The 23,927-nt window shown below is 37.7% G+C and overlaps 1 protein-coding gene across 7 annotated transcripts in view; it reads left to right on the forward strand.

The window, feature by feature from the left end:
- NUP62CL (nucleoporin 62 C-terminal like) overlaps nucleotides 1–23,927 on the forward strand; it is a 74,706-nt gene continuing 50,779 nt past the window's right edge. For 6 of the 7 annotated variants that reach the window (XR_009050294.1, XR_009050293.1, XM_057718374.1 and 3 more), the window contains exons 1-2: nucleotides 10–133; nucleotides 21,700–21,798. The gene's annotated coding sequence lies outside the window, so the exon portion shown is untranslated. Of the gene's footprint in view, nucleotides 134–21,699; nucleotides 21,799–23,927 lie in introns of all 7 variants that reach the window. The other variant, XM_057718375.1, reaches the window with a different exon arrangement.

A 23,927-nucleotide genomic window follows, 5' to 3' on the forward strand; every position in this document is an offset into this window, starting at 1 on the left:
GTTAACTAGGTCGACCCCTTTGAAGCCTGGGTCTCAGCGTTGCTCCAGCGGAGACGCGCGCACTGCGGAGGCCTCTCTGGCCGCTCCGCAGTTTTGGCTGCCTTCCGATTTACTTCGGGGCGCCGCCACCAGGGTAAGTTTGCGGGGTTTTCGTTTGTTCTGGGAATCAGCCGGCTCCCTCGTTGTTACTTTTTTCCTGAACGGGAATTCTAGATTGGACCGATGGTTGTCCCGCCGATCCGGAGAATCGGGGGCGGAACGGTAGGCTCGGTGGCCTGGGCGGTTGAGGAGGTTTTGCTGCGGCTCCACAGGCGCTCTCCACGCCCCCTTTCCGCGCTGTGACAGACACACGTGTTGTGGTTCCGTCCCGGCTCAGCGTTTGTGGGGGGGGGGGGGGGGGGAGTGGGGGGGGGGGTGGAAACTCGCTTTTTCCCTCTGTTGTGGGCAAGCCTTCTGGACCTGGAGCCCCAGGGGGAGCACCCCTTCGGCTGCCACTCGGCTCTTGTGAGGCACCGGCAGGAGTCGCCGGACCCCGATCTTCGTGCCTTGAAGTGGGGAAACGCTGGCGCTCTGCCGGTTTACCACTGCTTGGCAGTTGGGGTGTTTGCACTTCGTCTAGGGGTACAGTTGTGACCCTAGTTTCTCAGGAATTCCGTGGTTTGGTTTTAAACAAAAGGGAAAAAGGAGATGGCTTAATAAATATTTGGAGTATTCGAAACTGATTAGCTGTGTGCGATAGTGGGTCCCTTCATGTAATATTTGAGTGTTGTCAGCAAGGAGAGATAGGATGGCTTTAATGGATGGTTACTTTTGGTTATCTAGGGCTTGGAATTCGGTTATGAATTAACTAAATTGCTTTCCTTCTTCTGTCTGGTGAAGGGAATAGTGAAGCTTGAGTAATTTGTCTATTCTATTTGATATTACCACAGTAAACAAAAAAAATGAAGGCAGAATATTTAAGTTATTGGCTAAAGGTCTGGCTTTTTGGCCAAATTAGCTGTACCGTAATTTCCGTTATTACTGTAGATGATCAGAGTTTAAGCGTCTTAAATTTTATTTCTCTCGGATACTTGTGAAGTTTAAGTTACGTATGCTATGCTGTCTCTTCCTTCTTGATTACTTTTTTCTTACTATTCCGCCACATTATGCGTTATTCTAAGTCCGTAATGCCGAGCTAGTGCTTTTCGGACCTTTTGGCTGTGTCTCACAGTAAAAAATTTTGTATTGTGACCCAGTACGATATATAACTGACAAGTATTTCACAGAAACAGTACTTAATTACATGCAAACTTACCCTGATACTTCCCATTGTATTTTTTAAAATGTGGACCACAACCCACTAGTGAATTGTCGTCATTCATAGTTTGAAAAACTCTGGTCTTATATCTTTGGTTTTCAAACTTGTGTGTGTTTAGGAATCACTTAAGATGTTTGTTACAAATGCAGATTTCCCTGGCGTACTCCAGGAACTGGTTCTGTGGGTCTGTGGTGGGGCCCAGGAAGGTGGTTCATATAGTATATATGTAATATATATAGCAATATAAAGTGCCAGGCGCACAAATATTTAATAAATATTAGTTTTCTTCTTGGAAAACAAACGGCATTTATGTTTAGGGATATAATTGCCTCTTCAAGGTTTGGCCTGTCCCTGCAAGTTTGAATCCATGCTAAGGGTCGTTTTCTCCAGGCTTGGGGAGGTGGGAAGGTTGGAGATATGTCCTGAGTCTGAGATGAATCTTCAGGCACTTGACTTCCATACAGAATTTCGTAAATACAGAAACTTAGGGGTTGAGGAACACAAAGGTTAGAGAGGTTCAGTGACTTGCCCAGGGTCACATTGTCAGTGAGTGGATCTCAGACATAAATCTCACTTGATTAAGTTTAATATTCTCATCCATCCTGGCTTGATAGCAGGTCAGATCTAGAGGCAGATGTTGAAACAGGAAAATAGCTTCCCTGGCTTACCAATTCCAGAAGCAGAGGCAACAGAATTTCTCGCTTTTGACTGCTAGTTTGATCTTAAAGTAATGAAACTTGAGAGATCTAAAAGATAAAAAATACAACTAAAAGTTTCTGTGGATTTTAGGTGTGAAAAAGGGATATAGCTTACCTAATTCTTTTATATATATAAAACACTAGTTAAATAATTTATTAAACCAACATTAAAAGAAATTAAATATGAAAAATTTCCCTCAATTCTGCTACCAAAATGTAACTGATATTTCTGTTTCTCTTCTATTTTAAACAAATCTTAATCCCTGTTTATACAATGTTTTGTTCCTTTTATTTAATATGGTTCTGGGAATTTTTTCTATGTTGTTGATAGTCCTCATGTTTTTCATTATTAATAGCAGCTTAATATTCCATAACGTGAGATGGCCATAATTTACTCAGCCTAACTAAACTAACAACAGAATATTTATTTCCGATTATTCCATGTTATCAATAACACTGTAAAGTTTGGCTATCTAAAATCATTTATATAACTTTTACCTTTAATGCACTCAAGAGGAATCCTAACAGGAAGGTCAGAGATCTGGACCTGAGCTGTGAGCTTTTGCCCCTTTGGATGTATGGATTTGCCCCTCTAGGTTTCTATGTGCTGGAGTAGCAGTGATCAACCACAATATGAGTTAGGTTGAATGTATTTTTTTTAACTAATAAATATGGACATTTTCAAAAGGATATACTTTTAAAAATATGTGAACCATAGCAGATTCAAGAAGATTCAAGTGCCATGATAACACTCATGGTGATTAGCTTTCTTTTTGAATATCTTTTCCAAAGATTATATGAGTGTGTATTCATCTGTAATTTAAATTTTTTTATAAAGGAAGCAATTAAGTTGACTGGGAGAATAAAAGCTATAATTGGCCTGTATTAGCACATTTCCCCTTTTCAAAGCACATAGATTGTCTTATTTTCTGTCATTCTAAAACATTAACTAGCCCCTCTTTTTAAAATTATAAAATATTTCAAACAGAAAAGTAGACTATTATTCACCATCATGCATGTACCCACCAAAGATTTAACAATTGCTAACCTTTTGCCATATTTTCATTAGATATTGTTTTTTTTAAAGAACTGAAGCATTACACTAAAACTAAACATGAAATTAAAACGCTACCTCTTTGTACCCCTTCCCAGTCTCATTTCCTTCTCATCCCAGAGATATTTGTTCTTCTGAAGTTGTTAAATACTTTTCCTTTGTTTTTAAGTGCCTTCAAACATAGATGGCCATAAATGATTTGTAATGTATTGTTTTGTATGTCCTTTAGCATTTACTTAAATGGTATACTGTACTTACTCTTATGCAACTGTTTTGGGTCAACATTGTTTTTGAGATTTATCTATACTGATAAATGTAGTTAAAGTTAGTTGTTTTGGGGGGGATAAATTGTGAGATTGGGATTGACATATACACACTACTATATATAAAAGGTAACTAATAAGAACCTATTGTATAGCACAGGGAACTCTATTCGATGCTCTGTAATGACCTGTATGGGAATGGAGTCCGGAAGAGAGTGAATATATGTATGTGTATGTCTGATTCACTTTGCTGTACAGCAGAAATTAACACAACATTGTAAATCAACTATACTCCAAAAAAATTAATTTAAAAATTTTAAAAATAAAATAACATATATATAATTCACACAAACACTAAAATGTGAAGTGATTTTTATTTTTTCACACAATTATTTCAGTAACACAGAAATATTTAAAAATGCTATCTTGCCATTTAATATGTACAATTTTCATAGGTTTCTCCCAGTAGACTTATTGCACAATCCAGGAATAAAGCTTAAAACAGAAAGTCATTTAGGAGTAATAAAAACTAAATTAAAGAAAAAAAATTATTTTTATTGCTGTAAAATATTCCTCATATAACTATGCCACTTAAAAACATCTCCATTCCACTATTGTTGTTGTACATTTAGGTTGTTTCAAGTATACAAATATTCATATGAATCATACAAATACTGTATGATTCCACTAAAAGAGGTTTCTAAAATAGGCAAATTCATAGAGACAGAAAGTAAAACAGAGGTTACCAGAGGCTGGGGGAGTGGGCAATGGGGAGTTTACTGTTAAATGGTCACAGAGCTTCTGTTTGTGGTGATGAAAAAGTTTTGCAAATATTGACTAGATAGTGGTGATGATTGAACAATGTTGTGAATGTCCTTGATGCCACTGAATTGTACACTTAAAAATGGTTAAAATGGTAAATTTTACATTATGTATATTTTACCACAATAAAACATTACAAACATAAGAATTATGCTTATTTTTTCAATACTTTGAAAAATGTACCGAATGACTTGTTTTTTGTGGAGTGAAGCCCTGAGAAAAGTGAGATTTATTAAAAAAAAAAATAAAACTCAAAATAAGTTATATTAGCCAGATCTATTTTTCCTTGTTAAAATATTTTTTGAAATCTTTAAATGATTACTGTTATTTCACGCTTGTATAAGAGCTTTCTGAATACTACTATGCTTCAGAAGTCTCCAGTTTTTCGGGTTTTTTTGCTCTTTTTCGCCAAGGTTTTGGGGGAGGATTCTTCTAAAAGTGAGTAGGCCTTTGAGGTTGTATTTTGCATTTGAATGCCATTCCTCCTTCATTTCTTAAGGTTAGTTTTCTCCAGTGATTTACTCTCTTCTTTCCCCTCCCCCCTCCCCTAACCCCCTTCTTTCACCGCTGCCCCTGCTCCATGCTCTGCCCTTCTGGATCCCTCTGCCTCCTTTCCACTTAGCCAAGCCTTCTCTTTGGGTTTCTCTGCCCTCCACTACCGTCCTCTCTTGAGTCCCCTCAGCCCCCCACCTTGCATCCTTCTCAGCTCCTCCAAGATTTCCCCTCTCTTGAGTCTTTGTGCCCACCCTCCCTTTTGGTCTCATCCCTGGTCTTTTCTCTTCCAATTTTGTAACTGCTAAAGGCATTCACTAAAATAAGACCTGTTTCATAGAAATTTAGAGTCTTCTGCAGTGTCAGACTTATAATATTTGGAAAGTTGGTCTTAACTTTGGGATTTGAAAAAAAAAACTTTCTAGCCTTTAAAATAAGGTTCTGGATTGGGAAGATGGCGGCGAAGTAGAGAGACGTGGAGTGCACCCCTCTCCACAGATGCATTGGGAATGCACGGAAGGACGCAGTAATTCCCACAGAGAACCAGCTGAACACCAGCAGACGGCCTTGGACACCGGAAAGGACTGCGGGGAGCCCGACATAGCCAGTAGGGAGGCATCTATGAGGGCTCAAAGAGGGTGAAGCGAGGGAGCTGTGGCAGACGGGAGGGAGTGAGAAACATACGGAGGGTCCGCAGCACAGCTCAGCGTTCCCGGACCGAGACATCGATCCGCGGCTGAACAGAGGGTCCGGGAGCGGGAGCGTGGGAACCAGAGGGCTGGTTCAGAGTGAGAAACATTGTTGCCAGTAGGGTGATGGACCGAGAGGACAGGAGGGAGGAGGTCCGCGGAGAGGAGTGCCCGTCCCTGAGAGCTGCCCGGCCATGATGGCAGCTGGAGGCTGCAGGCTCACGGGCAGAGGGGAGGAGCCGCGCGCATAGCCTCTCTCTCTCTTTCTGCGCCTCTGCAACAGGCAGTGGAGAGACGCCCTTGGGCCACCTAAGGCACTCAGGGATAACAAGCACCCTCAGGCACTCGGGCGGGGCTAGATTAAAACCCCTTGCAATGCCAGCAGCAGGGAGGCTGCCGAGAGAAAAAAAAAAAAAACAACAACAGCAACAACAACAAAAAACCCGAGAGAGGCCCAACTCTAAGACTTTCTGTGTACGCCTGAGCCACCAGCGTCCCTCTGCAACAGGCACCTCCAAGCCCGACTGAAACAACAATGCGCCACTGCTCACTCACTCCCAGGAGAAGGAGCCACTATTGTACCCTCTCCCTCCCCACACACCGAGGCTCACAGATGAACAATAAAGGAACCTCTGCTGGTCACAGAATAATGCAAAAAAACCCAAGGCAAGAAGGACACTTACAGCTGAGACGCTAAGGAAACAGAAATAGTAGTATCAATACCTATTGAACTGGTCCATTCTGGGATCAGTTCTGGATTTTTTCTTTTTCTCTCTCTCTCTTTTTTTTTTTTCTTTATTAAATACGATCTTAGCCCTAAGGGATCTACAAGTTTTATAACATAATTTTTTAATGATATTTTTTATTCTTTTTTTTTTTTTGCCTTTTTATATACTTCTATATCTAGCTAAGTTTTTGGTAGTACGGACAATATATCTCTCATACTTTCCTTTCATCCCTATCTTTTATACATTTCTATTCCTTTCTTTTTTTTTTGCATATTTCCAACCACATTACGCTCTTCTGTTCCCCTTTCTTCCAGCCATTTTAAGTTTATTTTATCTTAACATACTTATAAGCAACACTATCGGTCTGCTCAGACTCCTTGCTCTATTCTCCACATGATGCACTGCCTTGGTATTTAATATAGGCTTTTGTCTTTATCTTAGTTCTTAGTACAGTTGTCTAATTTCATTCTGAGAATCTCCATTCTCTCCGGTGGTACTCTGGCTCTTTTCTATATTTGATCCTAGCTTACAAAACCTCCCTGGATTAATGTTTGTATGTGTAAGGTGTTATTTGTTTGTTTGTTTGCTTTTGCTTTTGTCTCTGATTTGTTCTGTTTCAGTTGTCAATTTCTGTTGGGTTTCTCTTTGAATATCTGATAGCACACTGGGGTTCTGTCAGGTCTTTCTAGAGCCTTATGTCCTAATGCATTCAGTAATTGTGTGTCTTATACATGTATGTGTTTCCTAGACTTCATATTTGTTTAATCCAATACTTGGACATTAGTCTGAGGCCTGGACAGTCTTCTATAAACACCTCTATCGCCAGGACAAGCAACCCCAAAAGTTTGGACAACCATGAGGAAACAAAGAAACACCATGCAGGCAAAGGAGCAGGAAAAAAACCCACAAGACCAAATGAATGAGGAGGAAATAGGAAAAATGCCTCAAAAAGAATTCAGAGTAATGATAGTAAAAATGATACAAAATCTCGATAACAAAATAGAGAAAGTACAAGAAACAGTTCATAAGAACTCAGAAAAACAAACAGCAATGGATAACAAAATAACTGAAATTAAAAATACTCTAGATGCTATAACCAGCAGAATGACTGAGGCAGAAGAACGAATAAGTGAGTTGGAAGATAGAATGGGGGAAATAACTGCCACAGAGCAGGAAAAAGAAAAAATAATAAAAAGATTAGAAGACAGTCTCAGAGACCTCAGTGATAACATTAAGCGTACCAACATTCGAATTATAGGCATCCCAGAAGAAGAAGAAAACAAGAAAGGGTCTGAGAAAATATTTGAAGAGGTTCTAGTGGAAAACTTCCCCAACATGGGAAAGGAAATAATTCACCAAGTCCAAGAAGCACAGAGAGTCCCATACAGAATAAACCCAGGGAGAAATACACCAAGACACATATTAATCAAACTAACGACAATTAAACACAAAGAAAAAATATTAAAAGCAGCAAGAGAAAAGCAACAAACAACATATAAGGGAAAACCCATCAGGATAACAGCTGACCTTTCTGCAGAAACTCTGCAGGCCAGAAGGGAATGGCAGGATATACTGAAAGTCCTGAAAGAGAGAAACCTACAGCCAAGAATACTCTCCCCAGCAAGAATCTCATTCACATTTGAGGGAGAAATCAAAAGCTTTCCAGACAAGCACAAGTTAAGAGAATTCAGCACCACCAAACCAGCCTTACAACAAGTGCTAAAGGAACTTCTCTAAATAGGAAACACAAGAAAAGGAAAACACCTACAAATATAAACCCAAAACAATTAAGAACATGGTAATTGGAACACACATGTCAATAATCACTTTAAATGTAAATGGATTAAATGCTCCAACCAAAAGACACAGACTGGCTGAATGGATACAAACACAAGACCCTTCTATATGCTGCCTACAAGAAACCCACTTCAGACCAAGGGATACATATAGACTGAAAGGAAAGGGATGGAAAAAGATATTCCATGCAAATGGAAGTCAAAAGAAAGCTGGAGTAGCAATACTCATATCAGACAAATTAGACTTGAAAGTAAAGACTATTACAAGAGACAAGGAAGGGCACTACATAATGATCAAGGGATCCATTCAAGAAGAACATATCACAATGGTAAATATCTATGCCCCCAACATAGGAGCACCTCAATACATAAGGCAAATGCTAACAGCTCTAAAAGGGGACATCGACAGGAACACAATAATAGTGGGAGACTTGAACACCCCACTTACATCAATGGACAGATCATCCAAACAGAAAATAAATAAAGACACACAAGCTTTACATGACACATTAGGCCATCTCGACTTAATTGATATTTATAGGACATTCCATCCAAAAGCGACAGACTACACTTTCTTCTCAAGTGCACACAGAACATTTTCCAGGATAGATCATATCTTGGGTCACAAATCAAACCTCGGCAAATTCAAGAAAATTGAAATCATATCAAGCATCTTCTCAGACCACAACGCCATGAGACTAGATATCAATTACAGGAAAAAAACTGCAAAAAATACAAACACATGGAGGCTAAACAATTCACTCTTAAACAACCAAGGAATCACTAAAGAAATCAAAGAGGAAATCAAAAAATATCTAGAAACAAATGACAACGAAAACACAACAACCCAAAACCTATGGGACACAGCAAAAGCAGTTCTAAGAGGGAAGTTTATAGCAATACAGTCCTACCTTAAGAAACAAGAAAATGATCGAATAAACAACCTAACCTTACACCTCAAACAACTAGAGAAAGAAGAACAAAGAAACCCCAAAGTGAGCAGAAGGAAAGAAATCATAAAGATCAGAGCAGAAATAAGTGAAAAAGAAAGGAAGGAAACCATAGCAAAAATAAGTAAAACTAAAAGCTGGTTCCTTGAGAAGATTAACAAAATTGATAAACCATTAGCCAGACTCATCAAGAAAAAAAGGGAGAAGATGCAAATCAACAGAATTAGAAATGAAAAAGGAGAAGTCACAACGGACACCTCAGAAATACAAAACATCATGAGAGACTACTACAAGCAACTATATGCCAATCAATTGGATAACCTGGAAGAAATGGATACATTCTTAGAAAAATACAATCTTCCAAGACTGAACCAGGAAGAAGTAGAAACCATGAACAGACCAATCACAAGTACAGAAATTGAGGCAGTGATTAAAAATCTCCCAACACACAAAAGCCCAGGACCAGATGGGTTCATGGGCGAATTCTATCAAACATTTCGAGAAGAGTTAACACCTATCCTTCTCAAACTCTTCCAAAATATTTCAGAAGGCGGAACACTCCCAAACTCATTCTATGAGGCTACCATCACCCTGATACCAAAACCAGGCAAAGATGTCACAAAAAAAGAAAACTACAGACCAATATCACTGATGAATATACATGCAAAAATCCTCAACGAAATACTAGCTAACAGACTCCAACAGCACATTAGAAAAATCTTACACCATGATCAAGTGGGGTTTATCCCTGGGATGCAAGGATTCTTCAATAGATGCAAATCAATCAACGTGATACATCATATCAACAAATTGAAGGATAAAAACCATATGATCATTTCAATAGATGCAGAAAAAGCTTTTGACAAAGTTCAACATCCATTTATGATAAAAGCTCTCCAGAAAATGGGCATAGAAGGAAATTACCTCAACATAATAAAAGCCATATATGAAAAACCAAAAGCCAACATCGTTCTCAATGGGGAAAAACTGGAAGAATTCCCTCTAAGAACAGGAACAAGACAAGGGTGTCCACTCTCACCACTATTATTCAACATCGTTTTGGAAGTTTTAGCCACAGCAATCAGAGAAGAAAAAGAAATCAAAGGAATCCAAATTGGAAAAGAAGAAGTAAAATTGTCCCTCTTTGCAGATGACATGATATTATATATAGAAAACCCTAAAGACTCTACCAGAAAACTGCTAGCACTAATTGATGAGTTTAGTAAAGTAGCAGGATACAAAATTAATGCACAGAAATCTCTTGCATTCCTATACACGAACAACGGAAGAGCAGAAAGAGAAATTAAGGAAACAATCCCATTCACCATTGCAACCAAAAGAATAAAATACCTAGGAATAAACCTGCCAAAGGAGGCAAAAGATCTGTATGCAGAAAACTTTAAGACACTGATGAAAGAAATCAAAGACGACACAAACAGATGGAGGGACATACCATGTTCCTGGATTGGAAGAATCAACATCGTGAAAATGTCTATACTACCCAAAGCAATTTACAGATTCAATGCAATCCCGATCAAATTATCAGTGGCATTTTTCACAGAACTAGAGGAAGAAATCTTACAATTTGTATGGAAACGCAAAAGACCCCGAATAGCCAAAGCAATCTTGAGAAGGAAAAATGGAGTTGGTGGAATGAGGCTTCCTGACTTCAAACTATACTACAAGGCCATAGTGATCAAGACAGTATGGTACTGGCACAAAAACAGAAAGGAAGATCAATGGAATAGAATAGAGAACTCAGAAGTAAGCCCAAACACATATGGGCACCTTATCTTTGACAAAGGAGGCACAAGTATACAATGGAAAAAAGATAGCCTCTTCCATAAGTGGTGCTGGGAAAATTGGACAGCAACATGGAAAAGAATGAAATTAGAACACTTCCTAACACCATACACAAAAATAAACTCCAGATGGATTAAAGACCTACATGTAAGGCCAGCCACTAGAAAACTCCTAGAGGAAAACATAGGCAGAACACTCTATGACATCCATCAAAGCAAGATCCTTTTTGACCCACCTCCTAGAATCATGGAAATAAAATCAAGAATAAACAAATGGGACCTCATGAAACTTACAAGCTTTTGCACAGGGAAAGAAACGATAAACAAGACTAAAAGGCAACCCTCAGAATGGGAAAAAATAGTTGCCTATGAAACAACGGACAAAGGATTAACCTCCAAAATATAGAAGCAGCTCACGAAGCTTAATACCAAAAAAGCAAATAACCCAATCCACAAATGGGCGGAAGACCTAAATAGACATTTCTCCAAAGAAGACATACAGATGGCCAACACACACATGAAAAGATGCTCCACATCACTCATCATCAGAGAAATGCAAGTCAAAGCCACAATGAGGTATCACCTCACACCAATCAGAATGGCCATCATCACAAAATCTGGAAACCACAAATGTTGGAGAGGGTGTGGAGAAAAGGGAACTCTCCTGCACTGTTGGTGGGAATGTAAGTTGGTACAGCCACTATGGAAAACAATTTGGAGGTTCCTTAAAAAACTACAAATAGAATTACCATATGATCCAGTAATCCCACTCCTGGGCATATACCCAAAGAAAACCATAATCCCAAAAGAAACTTGTACCATAATGTTTATTGCAGCACTCTTTACAATAGCCAGGACATGGAAGCAACCTAAATGCCCATCAACAAATGAATGGATACAGAAGATGTGGCATATATATACAATGGAATATTACTCAGCTATAAAAAGGGATGAGATGGAGCTATATGTAATGAGGTGGATAGAACTACAATCTGTCATACATAGTGAAGTAAGTCAGAAAGAGAAGGACAAATATTTTATGCTAACTCACATATACGGAATCTAAAAATGGTACTGATGAACTCAGTGACAAGAACAAGGAACCAGATGCAGAGAATGGACTGGAGAACTCAAGGTATGGGAGGGGGCGGGGGGTGAAGGGGAAACTGAGACGAAGCGAGAGAGTAGCACAGACATATATACTACCCACTGTAAAATAGTCAGTGGGAAGTTGTTGTATAACAAAGGGAGTCCAAGTCGAGGATGGAAGATGCCTTAGAGGACTGGGACGGGGAGGGTGGGGGGGACTCGAGGGGGGGGGAGTCAAGGAAGTGAGGGAATACGGGGATATGTGTATAAAAACAGATGATTGAACCTGGTGTACCCCCCAAAAAATAATAAAAAGAAAATTAAAAAAAAACATAAAATATGGTTCTGACATTATGGCCTTGACAAGTTATAGTACGAGTATGAAGGGGGAGAAAAGCACTTAATGTGAAAGATAATCAGTGAGTTATATTCCTTAAGATGTTTAATATGAACTGAAAACGGATGCACCATTTTCAGTAGCTCTGTATTTTATTTTGGCATCAAATAAAATGATCACCATTAGACGTTTGATTCCTTCCTATCTCCTTAAAAATGGCTGTGCTGATTTCAGCTCTCCCTATCCATTTCTCTCTGGGGACTCCCACATTTAGGATAAAACATTGGTAACTCAGTTTCTACTTCCAGAGTTTGCATCAGTAACTGTCAGTGCAAATAACAACCCTATTGTTCTTTGAGGCTTCAGTTTTTCTACTTTCTTCTTTAGTTCCATTTCTGTAAGGCTTTCTTGGTGGAAAAGGGGTTTCTTCAATGATTTTGTACTTTTCCTTTGCTTCTCTGCCTCTCTCCTTAGTTCGATAATTAATGATATGTTAAGGAACCATATGTATCACCAGAAGTTACTATTTATAGGAATGGTTTTATAACATGACTAATCACAGTGCATGAATTTTCAGGCCAGATCCTTTAGTCATGGTGTTCTTGAGAAGGTGAAGTGAGTTTGTGGAACTTAATGGTTATCAAGTGACTAGGCATCTTAGGGGGGAATATTGTCTCCAAAGAACATTTGCTTCCAAGCAGGTAGGGAAAATTTTAAATTAATTACATGGCTGAACTTCTATGCTAGTCATTTCTTGACAGTCATTTCTCAAAGTAATATAAGGGAATGAGTGATCTCCCCAAATCATTTATACTTTCTGAGACAGAAGCCCCTAAATATTTGTGCTGAAATGACTTATAATAGGTACCCAGGCTTGAACTTATTTTCTTTCTGCCTTTTGAGATGCAGATTTAACTTTCTAATATGTGTTGCCTAAGCTAATATTACAGTGAAAGTATTGTGTCCAGTTCCTTCACTTACTATTTGTTTGACGTTGGGAAAGTGACTTAGTATCTGAAGGCCTCAGTTTCTTCAACTATAGAATGGAGATCAAAATACCTTTACGGTTTGTTGTAGGTAATTAAAAGATGAGGAATTTCAGATTCGATAAGTGCTTTTATCACTTCCCTTTTATATAAGAGATTCAAGAACTTAAGTGGTAAAGTGGTGTGTCCTGAAATGACCTACCATCATTTATTGATCCTCAGTCAGATTTCTTACTACCTAGAACACTCCTAGGATCAGATTTCTTACTACCCAGAACACTCCTAGGATCTATAAATGACGATAGGTAGTACACCAAGAAGATAATTTGCATGCTGATAAATGAGATAGTTGTGTAGTAATTTTTTTGAATTGTAATTTGAAATGCAATTTACGTTCACTCTCTGAGCCAGCAGAAAGAGTGCCCCATAAATATTCCTGATTGACTGATCCATCACTGACAGTGAGGAGAACCCCAGCATTATATTTTGGAAAGTTTTCATATAGCATTTTACATTAAGTTAAATTAGACAAGGAAATACATGTGGAAGGCCCTCTGTAAACTTATTTTTGAGAAAACATTTTGGTTGCTCACTTAGTGAAACTGCCAGAATTTTAAAGTGGGGAAGCTGAGATTCTGATGCATTTAAGTGACTAGCACAGTCCAATAGGTGGCAGTACCCATTGAATTGTTTTTTTCTTTTTAAGCTCTTTATTGGAATATAACTGCTTTACACTGTTGTGCCAGTTTTTGCTGTACAGCAAAGTGAATCAGCTGTATTTATACATATATCCCCATATCCCCTTCCTCCCACGACTCCCTCCTGCCCTCCCTATCCTAGCCCTCTAAGTCATCACACATCTTCGAGTTGATCTCCCTGTGTTATGCAGCAGCTTCTCACTAGCTATCTGTTTTACGTTTGGTAGTGTATATATGTCAATGCTACTCTCTCACTTTGTCCCATCTTCCCCTTTGCCCCTCCAGGGGTCCTCAAGTCTGTTCTCTATATCTGCATCTTTATTGTTGCCCTGTCGCTGGATTCATCAGTACCATTTTTTTTAGATTCCATTTATATGAGTTAGCAAATGGTATTTGTTTTTCTCTTTCTAGCTTACTTCGCTCTGTATGACAGACTCTGGGTCCATCCACCTCACTACAAATAACTCAATTTCATTCCTTTTTATGGCTGAGTAATATTCCATTGTATATATGTACCACATCTGTTTTCTTCCTATCCAGTTGTTTAGTTAATTCAGTAAGCTTCATTTAGATTGGACTACCAGGCAGGGATCATCTACCCAGTTCCAGGAGCCTCTTCAGTGAGCTCCGATGATTTCTTTAGACCTAGTGAATTTTCTGCAGAAGTCCTTTACCATCTAGCATTTATTTCTTTGAACATGTGTGCTTGCATTAAGGCATCCAGGATGGACCTGTAAGCAGAGCTCAACGTAAAAAGCTGTAGTTTTGTCAGCTTTAAGCTCCTAGTCAGGCAGTGTGGATAAGGAGAGAGCACTCTGAAGAGAAATAGAACTTGGCCAGAGGAACTCAGCAGTGACAGAGACAGATATTCCTACTCATAGCCACATAGAGGGAGTACAGATTTGTTTTCCATTTTTTATTAAAGCAGTGATATGCAGACAGAAGCTAAAGTGTGCCACAGTCTTAATTGTTAAAAAAGGATATGGAATACTGATTAACTTCAGGCTTTGTTAGAAGAACATAAATTTAAATGTGTTAAAATAAAGAATTCAAGAGAAACTCATACAAATAAATATAATTAGAATATGAAACTTCCAAGTATGGGAAAAATGAGGAAATATAGAAAATTCCATCAGTCCAATTATGGAGAAAAGATAAAAGATAATACAACATGGCAAATAAAAAAGGCAAAATAAAGTGGAAGAAATGAGCCCAGTTTTGTCAGTAGTCACAATAAATGTAAATAAATTAAACTCACTCATTAAGAGATTCTGAGACTTTATTTTAAAATTTTCAACTTTGCTATTTATAAAAACCACACTGAAAATGTGACTCAGAAATGTTGAAAAAAAAAGGAATGGAAAAAGATACACTAGGTATATACCAACCAAAAGAAAAATGGTGAGGCAACATTAACATCAAACAAAAATGATTTAAGGCAATTTAGTAATAAACAGGTATTTCACACTGATGAAAGAAAGGAAATCTACCAAGAGAGTATCAACCATGAAGCTATGCCCCTAACAACATATATAAAGCAAAAAGCAATTGGATTATAAGGAGAAATTGACAATCACTAATAGTGAGAGATATTTAAAACACCCTTGTCAGAAACTGGTTAAACAAATAGATTAAAATTTTTTTTTTAAAGTACAAGGATGTGACAGATCTAAATGAGGTGGAAGGGAAAGAATCTTTAATTCCAAATTCTTAATGACAGAGATTCATTTTTAGTCCCAAGGTGATTTTCATTTGTTTTATTTCTCAAATGTCTAAGGAAGAAAAAATTTAAATGTACACGCTACATTTAACAGGGAAATTCTTAAATTACCCCCAAAAGAATAGAAAGTCCATAAATACAAGGGAATAAGAAAAAAAAAATTCCACCTTTTGATGGCTACTGGAAGTTTTTCCTTTGGCCTGAAATATGACATTGATGACAGTACCTAAGTCTGAAAGTATAAATGTCTATGACAGTATCAGAACCATGGTTTGACAATAAGTTTTTCTGTCGACATTTGTGATATTGTCATATACTTATATATCATAAATATGTAATATATAATTATATAGCATAATAATATAATATTGTTGTAATGTAATTTATAACATAATGCTTATAACCTCAGGAGAGTGGTGCCCTTGGGAATATAAGAGTAAATACAGCAAGGGCTCTTATTCTGCCCAGAATGCCTTTCTTTCTATGCTTTCCAGGACTGAGTTATTACACCATTGAAATCACCCTTTGGAGCTCACATTTTAAAAGTTTTAAGATGCGTATGACATAAAAATAAGCAAGTCATATTAACACATTTAGGTAAATATTGTCCTTCAGAGTTACTCTTGGGGAGGTGTTCACTTATAACCATGACACGATCACTACTCAAGATATTGTATTTCATCAATTTTAAGAGGTACAGGTTTCTATATTTTAACATCTCTGAAATTGAAATGTCAACAGTTGATGGTATCTTACAATCCTTTTTGGTGAAGTGGCAGTTGTGACGTCATAGTTGTTTCCATATGCACATTTAATATCAAAATGTTTGGGATCAAAACCTGCATAATGGGTGGCTTGGGTGAAAATCCCAGAGATAATAGGGGATCACCTGTAACTCCTAGAAACTAATGGTTGTGGGGAGCGAATTGGAAAGAAGGTTAATCAGGTTTAGTTATTGATTATGCTGAAGTGGGAGACAAAAGGAGGCTAGTTTACGTATTTGCAAAGCTGGCTTGAGAGCATAGCAAAATGGCTGTTAGTTCTCTTATGAGTTCTTTTTAAGAATTGCTGCAGCTACCAGAAGACTTCAAAAAATTTGAGTTGAGAATTGGATTCTGAATATTTTTTCTTAATATATGCATGTTTGATTAAAACCTATGTCTACATTCAAACCAGCTCTTTCAAAAAGTGTAAAAAATTTAAGTGGTAAGAATAAACTGTGACAGGTTGGTGTTAGTTTTTTTTTTTTCCTTTTTACTGGGGCATAAAGTAATGGGGCTTCTAACTTTGATGAAATATTTTTGATACTGATGTCTTAGAATTGCCTTTCAGAGCTATTGTGTAAAAACCTGATTGTTAGTCACATCCCATTTTATAAATCTTGATTGGGATAGAATTATAAGTACACAATGATTTTCCCTTAACACTTTAAGGGATATTTAGAGATATTATTCCATCTTCTAACATTTACTTTTGCTAATGAAGAGCCTGCTGTCAACCTGGTTGCTACTCCTTATTAGGTAAATGTTTTTTTCTCTCTGATAACGTTCAGATTTTTTTCTCTATACTTATTATTCTAGGGTTTCAGTATAAAGGGGGTGTGTGTTTGTGTACAGTGATGGGAGGGGTTGCCTGCTTGCACTTGGCTTTAAATATGAGGACTCATTTTTCTTCAGTTCTAGCAAACTCATTTATTAACTCTGAATATTGCCTCTGCCATTCTGGTTTTTGCCTTCTGGCATTCCTTCTGGATATATGCTGAAACTTTTATTTTCTCTTTATCTCTTAATTTCTCTCTTTTTTCCCATCACTTTATCTGCCCTGTGTTCTGGCAGATTTCTTCTGTTCTCTCTTCTTGGTCAATGACTTTTTTTTACTCTTCAACTGTGTCTGGTCTACAGTTGGAGAGGAAAAAAATCCCTAAAGCCTTTTTATTTCTGATGCTGTAGCCATTTATTTCTCGATCCCTCAAGCCTTTTTATTTCTAATACTGTATCCGTTTCTTGGATTTCTCAGTGGTTCTTTTTCACATTCACTTGTTTGTTTTTATAGATGTTATTTCTTTCTTGAGCTCTTTGAACATATAAAACATTTTAATGTGCCATTCATATTGCTCTATCATCTCTAATTCCTCAGATGAGAATTTCTTCAGTTTTCAAATCTATAGACTGTTTAGATGTTTTCTAGTTCTTATGTTTGAGTTAATTTTTTCAGGGCTTTTTGGGTCACAGGTGACCTAGAAAGTAGAGATATCTCTGATAAGTGATGTCATGGACAACCTGCCTGGGCCCTGAACGTTTCATCAGCTCCTAACTTTTGTTTATGTTAGCATTTTAGTTTGACGCTTAAACACCACAGAGGTAAATTGAATTTGAGCAGTCTGTGTATATCTTCTGTACCACCTTGAGGTTCCTGAATGTCTCCATTGCCTTTTGCATTCTCCTATAGAGAGTTCCCGGATTTAAGCTTCACTAGGTCTCTGATGATTGAGGAGCCTATGACCTTACCCTGTGGCCTCAAATTTACCCACAATCTAGCGTATTTCTAGCTTTTAGGGCACATATCTCATTCAAGTCACCCTCTTGAGCTAAGCAGCTTCAGCTCATAGATATTCCCTGTCTGGCACCCAAAAATTGTCTTTTTTCTTTTTATAAAATTTTTTTATATATCTTTACTGGAGTATAATTGCTTTACAATGTTGTATTAGTTTCTGTTGTACAACAAAGTGAATCAGCTATATTTATACATATAACCCCATATCCCCTCCCTCTTGAGCCTCCCTTCCACTCTCCCATCCCACCCCTCTAGTTCGTCACAATGTCTTTTTTCTTTAAAAACTCTGCTTTGCATTTTTTAAAAATATTTTATTTATTTGGTTGCTCCGGGTCTTAGTTGCGGCAGGAAGGCCCCTTAGTTGTGGCGTGTGAACTCTTAGTTGCAGCATGCATGTGGGATCTAGCTCCCTGACCAGGGATCAGACCCAGGCCCCCTGCATTGGGAACGTGGAGTCTTAACCACTGTGTCACCAGGGAAGTCCCTGCTTTGTATTTTTAAAAAAATGTTTGTAGTAAGTGCTTTTGGGTTTTGTTGTTGTTGTTGTTTGTTTTTTTAAAAAATATTTATTTGTTTATCTGTTTGGCTGCATCGGTCTTCATTGCAGCACAAGGGATCTTTTGTTGCGATGTGCAGGCTTCTCTCCAGTTGTAGTGTGCAGGCTTAGTTGCCACGCAGGGCATGTGGGATCTTAGTTCCCCGACCAGGGATCGAACCCATGTCCCCTGCACTGGAAGGTGGATTCTTAACCACTGGACCACCAGGGACGTCCCAGTAAGTGCTTCTGAACTGATATTTCTTGGAATTTGGAGTATATGAGAGTGATTCCAGTGTGGGTCCCATCTACCATCTTGACTTGGAAGTCTCATTGAGATCTCTAAAAATTTTCTTCTTCCATTTCTCTCTCTTACCCCCATTTAGGATTTGGAGTCAGAAACCAGTTTATTTTTGGAGGAACTGGTGCCCCTACAGGCTGGTTCGCTTCTGGCTCTGCAAAGACAACCACTTCAGCTACAGAGTTTACTTTCTCTACACCTGGTATAGGGAGGTTTAACTTGGGGACTCCATTCCAACCAGTTAGAAGTTCATCTTCTACCAGTTTGTTCTCATTCAGTAACACAACTCCAGCTAGGCAGAATCCAGGATTCAGCTTTGGAGCACCAGTTGCATTAATTCCTATCCCAGTAGGAACTGAATTTTCCTTAGGGTAAGAAGAGTACCATTTGATCCTTTTAGTGGCTACAAAGGTAATCATCTTTCAAAGACAAACTTTCAATTCAAAGTATGGAAAGGGTAAAGGGATGGTATGGCATTTCTAAGTCAATTATTAGGAATTATGCCACTCATTCCCAAGATAGTCCTATAAATTGAAGTCATTTCTGATTTGAGACACAAGGCACATTGAATTCTGATCTGTGGTATCCCTTCATTTTATGTCAGCCATAGGAAGAGTACTCACTGGGTTTTGAACATACATCATCTTGAAATTAGACTGCTTGCTTATTAAATTCTCTCTCTAGAGAGATCTTTGTCTATCGATCATTGTAATGACCTTGGATATACATTCTTCCCTCCTGCATCTCAGAATTTTTAAAGGGAGCATTTTTTAAAATGCCTTTCTATGTAAATTCAGTTGGATCCAGCCCTTTCTTTCAGTAACACCTGATAGCCTGATGAAAGCTGGCATATTCCCTCTGGAATTCTCCCCCAAACTGTTAGTTATCTAATAAGTTGTAATTGAGTGTTAAATAACCTTTCTTAGGACAGGTAATTTAAATACTGAAGCACTTTTTTCATGGGTCATGAAATACATTTAAAATTTTCTAGAAACTCTATTAAAGGGATGCCTCTTATGTGACTTTGCGATTCAGTGTCTAAAACAAAAAATGTTTTTAATAAAGTCTGCCAGACTGATAGAAAAAGTTTAAGTTCTGTTTTCTCTACTGAAAATACAAATTTCTGAACTACTCCTTCCCCATCAAAACCTTTAAAACTTTTGTTCTCCTTAAAGTAGACCAAATTAGGAAACCTTTGTCTGTGGATGAGCAAACAGGGAGCTCTCTACATGGATTCCTGTATTAATTATTTGTTTATCTTTACTTCTGTATTGAGATGAAATAACCTATAGAATAAAAATCTTATAAACCGTTCATATTTAAAACTTAATTTGACAGGAGCTATGTTATCTAGCCATTTAATGTGGCAGAGAACTATTATATTGATTTTTTTCCTTTTTCTATTTAGAATAAATGCACAAAAATTAAACTTGGGCAACATGGCTTTCATATAACCTACAGTGATTATAGGGGCTTTTGGGCTGGGTGCCAGTACCCATACTGAAGCTGTAACAAGCAGTACCCTGTCACACCAGGTGACAGCATCTACTCCTTTTGCTTTTGGCTTTGCTACTAGCTCTGTTACTTAGTCTGCAGCTGCAACAGCGTTCTCCTTCATTGGTGGAAGTGCAAGTCAGACTGGGTGCACCAATTTCAATACTGTTTTGATGGAGAACACAGCTCAACCAACAGCATTTGTAGGATTACCCCTCACTCCTGCTACTCGGGCATCTAGTGGGACAATTGCTACACAATCAATTACTCCTTTCAACCATGGTGAACTGTCCACTGGTAAGGTTTGAACTCTGCTCTCTAATGGAGAAGCACAGTATTTAAGATTGATTTTGAGATTCTTATTTGATTGAGTCATCCGAATATGACTTACTTCTCCTGTTGGAGGTTAGTGTTATTGATGAATTGTGATAGAAATTAAATCTAAACTGCTCCTTCTGGTTTTGCAGTTTTAGGTTTAGAACCAATGAATGTTTGTTTGGGGGAAAAGTTAAAACCTTCTGAGAATGAGTAGTCTAGACAAATTGGCCTCTAGTAGTAATAGAGTTACACTGAAATGTTCTGTTCAACTGTTTATGCTTGTGTTTACCAAGTATATTTTTGTTCACAATCTGTTGATATGTTCTGTTTTCCTTTTTTAAAATAAAACTTCTGGGATGAAATTTATCAGGAGGTACAATGTAACAGGAAAGAACATTTTTGGGGTAGTATAAAATTTTAGAGGATATTAATAATGTAATAATAAGTGAGTTATATGGCATAGTTGGGGGATGGTAATATATTTTGGCTAGTAGAGACATCTTACACGCATGGGTTACCAGTTGCTAAATAAGTAGGATTCAGTAAAATGCATTTAATCTATATTGAACATCAATGAGAAGACATTTAGGATCTTGCTAAAGCAAAATGCGGTTAATAAAGAGTACTGGTTTATAAGCCATATAAACTTGGTTTTATTGTAGATGCCTCAGATATTTTAGAACTCGGGAAGTACACTGAGTGAGATATTGTATACATTTTACTTTATGGTAGATTTTATTAAATTACATATTCATAGTAATGGTTTCAGAGCTTTTGGAAACAATCAAAAAGGTGAAATATTTTAAAAATTATAGATAGCAGAGAAACAACTTATTTATAATTTGTAGTAGTGATAATATAACCAATTTTGATTGGTTGGTATGGCATTGTAGGACACAGAGAGATGAAGTGGAGCATTAAAATAATTATAATGCTAGAATATTTGGTCACTGCCTCGGGGGCACATTATTTTAATTGTGTACAAATGAATTTTTGATATTACAAATAATACATATCTGTTATCAAGAAAAACAGCTAGGAAATAAATGTTTGAATCTTGTCTCTGTTATTTACTAGTTCTCTGACCTTGGACAAGTTACTCTAACCTCTCAATGCTTGGTTTGCTCATCAACAAGTACTCAGCGTTCTACCTCATAGGGTTGTTGTGAGGATTAGGTAAGTAAGTGAATGTAAATAAGTAAAGTGCTTAGAACCTTGTCTGACATATACGTAATAGGTGCTCCATAAATGTTAGCTATCTTTTTTGTTTTTATGAAAGTATACATTTCGCTGTAGTGTTAAATATGTTGGATATTATCCCTTTTGTTTGTTTGTTTTTTAAGCTTTGGTAGTTTAATACTGAAAATCGTATCATAGCATCATGTTCATTTACATTTTCCTTAATTACTAGTAAGGCTGACTTCTCTTCAAATTATTAATTAATTGTGTTTGTCTTTTTTTTATGTGTGTTTGTGTGTATATGAGAGAGAGAAAGGGGAATGGAATGAATTCCCTTTTTGTATCTTTTGCTCAGTTTTCTGTCCTTTTTTTTTTTTTTTTTGGCTGCACCATGCGGCTTGCGGGATCTTAATTCTCCCCACTAAGGATCACACCCTCGGCAGTGAGAGCGTGGAGCCCTAACCATTGGACACCCAGGAAATTCCCTGGTCAATTTTCTAATATGGTGCTTATCTTTTTCTCATTTATGTGCAGTTGCAATATCTTAACCCTTTTATATTTATACAAGAAGTATTTTCATACCTGTGATTTCTGTTGGTGACAAAGTCACAGGTACTACTAACCTATGTGGTTTGTTGCCTACCTTTATAATTAAGGAAAGTGCTCAATTTCTGCTAGACGTTACTGAGAATAAAGATGTAATTCCCCTCCCCCCCAAAAGAAGTATTTTCCTCAGCTTGTTTCTGTTTTATTTTTCTTAGAGTTTTATAGATATTAAAAGATTTTAAATTTTTATTTTTTATTTATTTTTATTTTTTTAAAAATTTTATTTATTTATTATTTTTGGGGGGTACACCAAGTTCAATCATCTGTTTTTATACACATATCCCCGTATTCCCTCCCTCCCTCGACTCCCCCCCCCACCCTCCCTCAAGTCCCCCCCACCCTCCCCGCCCCAGTCCTCTAAGGCATCTTCCATCCTCGAGTTGGACTCCCTTTGTTATACAACTTCCCACTGGCTCTCTATTTTACAGTTGGTAGTATATATATGTCTGTGCTACTCTCTCGCTTCATCTCAGCTTCCCCTTCACCCCCCGCCCCCTCCCAATCCTCGAGTTCTCCAGTCCATTCTCTGCATCCGCATCCTTGTTCTTGTTGCTGAGTTCATCAGTACCATTTTTAGATTCCGTATATGTGAGTTAGCATACAATATTTGTCTTTCTCTTTCTGACTTACTTCACTCTGTATGACAGACTCTAGGTCTATCCACCTCATGACATATAGCTCCATCTCATCCCTTTTTATAGCTGAGTAATATTCCATTGTATATATATGCCACATCTTCTGTATCCATTCATTTGTTGATGGGCATTTCGGTTGCTTCCATGTCCTGGCTATTGTAAATAGTGCTGCAATAAACATTATGGTACAAGTTTCTTTTGGGATTATGGTTTTCTTTGGGTATATGCCCAGGAGTGGGATTACTGGATCATATGGTAGTTCTATTTGTAGTTTTTTAAGGAACCTCCAAACTGTTTTCCATAGTGGCTGTACCAACTTACATTCCCACCAACAGTGCAGGAGAGTTCCCTTTTCTCCACACCCTCTCCAACATTTGTTGTTTCCAGATTTTGTGATGATGGCCAATCTGATCGGTGTGAGGTGATACCTCATTGTGGCTTTGACTTGCATTTCTCTGATGATGAGTGATGTGGAGCATCTTTTCATGTGTGTGTTGGCCATCTGTATGTCTTCTTTGGAGAAATGTCTATTTAGGTCTTCTGCCCATTTGTGGATTGGGTTATTTGCTTTTTTGGTATTAAGCTTCATGAGCTGCTTGTATATTTTGGAGGTTAATCCTTTGTCCGTTGTTTCATAGGCAACTATTTTTTCCCATTCTGAGGGTTGCCTTCTTGTCTTGTTTATCGTTTCTTTCCCTGTGCAAAAGCTTGTAAGTTTCATGAGGTCCCATTTGTTTATTCTTGATTTTATTTCCATGATTCTAGGAGGTGGGTCCAAAAGGATCTTGCTTTGATGGATGTCATAGAGTGTTCTGCCTATGTTTTCCTCTAGGAGTTTTATAGTGTCTGGCCTTACATGTAGGTCTTTAATCCATTTGGAGTTTA

The sequence above is a fragment of the Hippopotamus amphibius genome, chromosome X (genome assembly GCF_030028045.1).
Source record: "Hippopotamus amphibius kiboko isolate mHipAmp2 chromosome X, mHipAmp2.hap2, whole genome shotgun sequence".
NCBI classification, from domain to species: domain Eukaryota; kingdom Metazoa; phylum Chordata; class Mammalia; order Artiodactyla; family Hippopotamidae; genus Hippopotamus; species Hippopotamus amphibius.